Source organism: Coregonus lavaretus (genome assembly GCF_964263955.1).
Source record: "Coregonus lavaretus genome assembly, chromosome: 34".
NCBI lineage: Eukaryota > Metazoa > Chordata > Actinopteri > Salmoniformes > Salmonidae > Coregonus > Coregonus lavaretus.
This window is the reverse complement of record NC_140021.1, coordinates 3824048-3829189: the sequence shown is the minus strand read 5'-3', so window position 1 is coordinate 3829189 and position 5142 is coordinate 3824048. Positions and strand designations below refer to the sequence as shown.

The 5142-nt window shown below is 39.6% G+C and overlaps 1 pseudogene across 1 annotated transcript; it reads right to left on the bottom strand.

The window, feature by feature from the left end:
* Positions 1-735: 735 nt before the first annotated feature.
* LOC311109222 (B-cell receptor CD22-like) lies at positions 736-4024 on the bottom strand (annotated as a pseudogene). The gene is made up of 6 exons: positions 4018-4024; positions 3296-3682; positions 2871-3176; positions 2685-2734; positions 1688-1903; positions 736-764 (listed from the first exon to the last, which is right to left on the bottom strand). The product of its transcript is annotated as a B-cell receptor CD22-like (transcript).
* Positions 4025-5142: the final 1118 nt, after the last annotated feature.

Here is a 5142-nt window from a genome sequence, read left to right as displayed (position 1 = left end):
ATATGTAAAATGTTGGACCAATAAGACCAAAAGATTTCATGGGAATTTAATGTAAAGGTTTTGATTAGAGTGCAATTAATAAACAACCATGAATTCAGTCCCAATTGTTCATCTGGTTTAAAACTCAACATAAAACTGACACAATAACTTCTAAATAGATATAAAGTTAAAATAGATAATATTATTATTCTGGTAACTGCACAAAAGATGCAGAGAAACAGTGACTAGTAGATGTTAACACCATTCTGCCGTCATGTAGACATACTTCACCAACTTCCTGTCTTGTATCAGACCACTGTCTCTCCAACTAACTGTGTCTTCTCTCCTCAGTCATCATTGACTTTATATGGTCTTAAACTGCCTTCAGTAAGATAGTTGAACTCAGCAGTTCCTCTATACTGGAACCCATTAAACGGATGCTCTGTGAACTCAACACTCAAAATGAATTGGCTCAAAATAAAGAGTAGCCTACATCATCGTATCACCACTATAGTAGCAGTTAAACACTTTTCATCCCAGAAAATTCTACAAATATGCAGATAATCAAAGAGCACACAAATATAAAAGTAACTAAAGTACCAATAGAAAACTGATACATAATGACATTAATCTACATAAACACTTAATACCTATTGGCAAAATACTTAAAATGCACCTATTTTATTCACTTGTGCATAAAGCCCATCTAGGCAGTTAAGTGGTGGTTCCTGGTCCCCTCTCCCGACCGTGGCCTGGTTAGAGAACATCGTCCCAACCGGGGAGTTCTGAGGAGAGAACACAGAGAAAGGCACAGGTGTCAGGACAGACACTTCAGATGAAGAATGACTTCATAGTTACAGTTGGTTATACAACACATTTTTCATTCAATTCTTCCTTAAATGCACATTCTAGATGGGTTTTAAAAGATGACTCTAACATTCCCACCTGTCCCTATGAACGGTCTGTCATTTCAAACCCATTGGAGAGTCTAGATGTTCTCCTCCTCCTGGAAGACAAGAATAAATAATTTAGGTTTTCATATACAAAAGCACAAACAGCATGATAAATATGTTTGCATTGAGGCTTGGAATAGCTTATTACCATGCAAAGAACACGATCAGGCTAAAAAGGAAAGGCAACGCCAAGGTTTTTCCTATTATCTCATAAACCTTTGGGCTAAAAGGCTCCTCTTGCCCTGTAAATAAAGCACATATTGTATGGTCATCTGTTCCAAAAAGAAGAAACATTTTGCACATTGTCTAATATTACAAATTACACGTGTACTGTAGATGTACAGATGTAAGATCTTAATTTGACCAGTATTGTTGCAGCAAAATAATCCTGCAGCAAAAGGATTTGAACGTTTAGTCCATAATGTTGTTCCATTGGTGGTTAGGCTATTAGCTGGCCAAAATAAGGCTACATCAAAAGTGCAATACTATTAATACAACCATGTTTTGGTACAGGTGTTCTGTGAATTTATGTAAATCACAAAGCTTATCTGCATTTCCCACGGTGCAAGAAACTTCTCAGCAACAAAATAGTGATCAATTTAAGATCCTACAACTGTATCATACCTAGATACATATAGCAGGCATGCTTTATCTGGTCTGTTCCACAAAAACAAGTATATCTCTTCTACATTATATATATCTATCTCTATATTGTTCTTAATGTTGTGTCATATTGAATGTGCCACTGCTTCTACCTTTAATAGCCAGCTTCTCTTCCTCTGACTTCCCACGGCCTTGACTATTTCTTGCTTCACAGTAGTACAGTCCTCCATCACCAACAGTCACATTGAGGGTGTAACTCTGTCCAGATGCTACCTGTGTTGGTTTACCCCCACTGATCTGGAACCAGGTGAAGTTTGTCACAGTAGGGTTGGCTGTACTGCTGCAGGTCAGATTAACACAGCTGCCCACTAATCAATCAATTTCAATCAATCAATTTTATTTTATATAGCCCTTCATACATCAGCTAATATCTCGAAGTGCTGTACAGAAACCCAGCCTAAAACCCCAAACAGCTAGTAATGCAGGTGTAGAAGCACGGTGGCTAGGAAAAACTCCCTAGAAAGGCCAAAACCTAGGAAGAAACCTAGAGAGGAACCAGGCTATGAGGGGTGGCCAGTCCTCTTCTGGCTGTGCCGGGTGGAGATTATAACAGAACCATGCCAAGATGTTCAAAAATGTTCATAAGTGACAAGCATGGTCAAATAATAATCAGGAATAAATCTCAGTTGGCTTTTCATAGCCGATCATTAAGAGTTGAAAACAGCAGGTCTGGGACAGGTAGGGGTTCCATAACCGCAGGCAGAACAGTTGAAACTGGAATAGCAGCAAGGCCAGGCGGACTGGGGACAGCAAGGAGTCACCACGGCCGGTAGTCCCGACGTATGGTCCTAGGGCTCAGGTCTCTCAGTTGGCTTTTCATAGCCGATCATTAAGAGTTGAAAACAGCAGGTCTGGGACAGGTAGGGGTTTCGTAACCGCAGGCAGAACAGTTGAAACTGGAATAGCAGCAAGGCCAGGCGGACTGGGGACAGCAAGGTGTCAGCATGCCCGGTAGTCCTGACGTATGGTCCTAGGGCTCAGGTTCTCAGAGAGAAAGAGAGAACGAGAGAATTAGAGAGAGCATACTTAAATTCACACAGGACACTGGATAAGACAGGAGAAGTAATACTGTAACACTAATAGTAACACTAATACTGGACCAGCTGGACTGATGGAGGCTGAGGTGTCCTTAGGAGAGACTGAGGGAGAGGGGCTCATTTAGAATGTATCTGGATGTGGTATATTGAATAATCTAATCAAAACCACTCTATGACAATCATCAGTGAAAACATGATAGAATGATCTATTCTACAGGAAACTGGGACTAAATCTTACATGAAACGTTAAGCATCATGGTATGTTCAGCTGTCTTGTTGCTAGTCCCTACTGGGTAGACTGCAGTACAAGTGATGTTCTTCTCATGATGAAGGTATGACGGAGTGAAGGTCACCGTGGAGAGAACTGATTTGGTTTGGTCTGGATTCTCCTGCAGTTGGTTCTCAGGTGTGAACTGTGTTGGGAGAGTCCATGCCAGCTCAGGGGGGTGTTCAGGACAGGGAGCGACAGCAGTGCAATTCAAACTGACAGGGGTCCCTTCCTTCACCTCACCTGAGACAGTAATGATGGGACTGGGAGGCAAATCTGTAATACATTAAAAATAAAGATATTTTACTCTGACAGTCACACTGCCTACTTGGTCTTATTCTACTCATATCATTTTAGAAAAGTTGATGAAAGTTAAATAGTCTCTGTCTTCTTACCCCTGACATCTATATTAACATACTTTTCTGGGTCTGTTAACCAGAATTTTCGCCTTTCAATCCTGAAGAAGTATTTATCAGAGTAACTTGTGGTTACATTGAAGAAGACTGTGGTGCAGTTCTTTTGGGACATGTTTCCAGTTATGTTCCCTTGATATCTGTTAACCGTCTTACTACTGTGAAATATCACATTGTCCTGACCTTCACCAAATTTTGTTGATCCTTTCAACCACACTCCAGACGTAAGTATTGTGCTGTGAAATGTATAGTCAACTTGGTCAGCAATATCAAATGCACATGGGATTTGCACACAGGAGCCAGTCAGTACATTCAATTTGTCTGGCATTGTGGCGATCAAATGTCGTTGGCCAAAAGAGGCCAAAACACCTGCAACATAAAGGACAACATCAGGGAGGTTATGTGATCTTTTCAGTACAGTCACTCTCTCCCAATATTCTGCCTCTGCATCAAAACATATGAACTCATTTCAATGTACAGGTGATTCCTGATGTCGTGACTCCATGCCCTAAACTGGAACATGGACATATCTGGAGCAAAGAATGTTTGAATCCAGAATATTAAACTGTACTTATCAGGAGTCAACTGTACACTTTTCTACACATTGAGACAGATGGGAATATAGCTCATACCATGAAATATCATCACTTGTGCTTATTCCTCTGTCTGATTCATAACTAGTTGTTGCTGTGTGGAAGACTCACCTGACATAAAGAGGCCAATGAGAAAAAACATGTTCTCAGGACAAGCCATGTGAGAACTCACACACTACTGATCACCTGAAACAGGTCAAACACACACTTACTGGTAGAGTAGCTTAACTCACACAACACATTGCATTGAAAAATCCCCATATCAAATTCAGTATGTCTTTCAGTTGTGAAGCTAATAAATGAACGATTTGCAGTACTTTGAACATATTACATATAATTTCTTGTAAATAAGTTCCTTTAATTTATTTTGAACATTCAAATTAACAGAAAATATAGTGAAGAAGTCGATACTTACGCTAGACGGTAACGTAAACTGTCTACAGAAGAGACTATCACACACTCATAAAGTGGTCTGACTAAAGTGATGAAATTCATGTGGCACATCTCACATCTCATCAGTGACGTACTTCCTAAGAAGTGTATGAGACATTATTTCAAAAGAATAGTACAGTATTTATATAACAGGATGCTTGAATAATCTATGTGCTGGGCTTCCTTATCCTTTAAGTGCTAACATTGAGTTTCTCTAATGAACCTTCTGCTCTTGCACAATTTGTTTCAGTCACTTGAAACATTGCAGAGGTTGCCTTAGCCATGTTCCACCAGTTTCAAATGAAATGGGCCTCAGCTGCCCACTGACTGATTCTCAACACAAAGTGTGTTTTATCCATTGATTCAACAGCTTTATATGGCCTATACATTTAATTACGCCAGGAATGAAACTGTTATACAAAATAGGTTTTTAGTTGTGTGATAATCATAATAAAATTAGTTTATTTGGAGTGGGGGGTAAATGTACCTTTTTGGGGTTAGGAAAGTCAACAGCATTTTGAAACGAGCCCCCAAATTGCTAAGCCCGCCCCTGATACATCTATAAATATAATAAATGAAACTTTAGGTAATATAACCATCTCCCTCTCCTCTGGCTCCCAGGCTTCAATGGAAATATCTGTGGGATTTGTAAAATGTTTTAGCTAAATCATAAACTAAAATCCACTATTATTTTAGGTTTAGGACAAGACAACAGCATTTTCAAAAGGGAAACCAAATTGCTAAGTCAGCCCCCGATACATTGTTAAATACAACAAAGGAAACTCTCCCCTATCTCCAAGGCTT